Here is a 1,132-nt window from a genome sequence, read left to right on the forward strand (position 1 = left end):
GGCCTTTGCTCCTTCGTTACTCGTCCAAATCCAACAAACTTGCATTCGTTGGAAAGGTCTTTTCACAAGGATTCTTTTGATATATAATAATAGCGATTCCGATAAATATTTATTTTTTTATGAATTTTTAAGTGAATAAACAATTAAAAATTCAAAAAAAATAGAAAAAAAATATTTTTTTCCCGATTCTTTCTCCAATATTCCTGATAAATACCCACACACCCACATATGGAGAATGGTCGAAAATGCTCGAGTGGATATCGAGATGTCCGACGAAGCACCACTTGGAAGGGCCGAGGCACGGGACGCCCGAGCTGTTGCTCGGGCCGGCACGGGACGCGCATGGGACATCCCGGGACGGCATGGGACGCCCTCGCTACAGCTCGAGACGGCCAGGTACGCCCGAGACTTGGCTCGGGACGGCCTGGGACGCCCTCGCCATAGCTCGGGACGGCCTGGGACGCCCGAGACTAGGCTCGGGACGGCCTCGGCACAGCACGGGACGGCCTGGGACGCCCTTGCCACAGCTCGGGACGGCATGGGACGCCCGAGACTTTGCTCGGGACGGCCTGGGACGCCCTTGCCACAGCTCGGGACGGCCTGGGACGGCCTCGGCACAGCTCGGGACGGCCTGGGACGCCCGAGACTTTGCTCGGGACGGCCTGGGACGTCCGAGACTTTGCTCGGGACGGCCTGGGACGCCCGAGACTTGGCTCGGGACGGCCTGGGACGCCCTCGCTCCAGCTCGGGACGCCCTGGGACGGCCTCGACACAGCTCGGGACGGCCTGGGACGTCCGAGACTTTGCTCGGGCCGGCCTGGGACGCCCGAGACTTGGCTCGGGACGGCCTGGGACGCGCTCGGCACAGCTCGGCACAGGCCGGGACGCCCGAGCCGAGCTTCGGGTCGCACGAAATCTCTTCGTATTCCGACATATTAGAAGCTTCCCATCATGTAGTAGGCCGAGCTTTGCCCTTTGGATGCCCTATGGTGCTTGGCGAGCACTAGGGAACGTGCCAGCACAAGTGCTGTGCACGCTCTGGGGAAGGAGCTCAACCCTCCCCCTTATAGTGCAAAGTTATTGTTTTTCCTATTTTCACAAGGAAACATCAATTTTTTAACCAAGCATACTG

The sequence above is a fragment of the Eschscholzia californica genome, unplaced genomic scaffold, assembly GCF_041429995.1.
Source record: "Eschscholzia californica isolate CP2 unplaced genomic scaffold, dmEscCali1.0.p SCAF_11, whole genome shotgun sequence".
NCBI classification, from domain to species: Eukaryota; Viridiplantae; Streptophyta; class Magnoliopsida; order Ranunculales; family Papaveraceae; genus Eschscholzia; species Eschscholzia californica.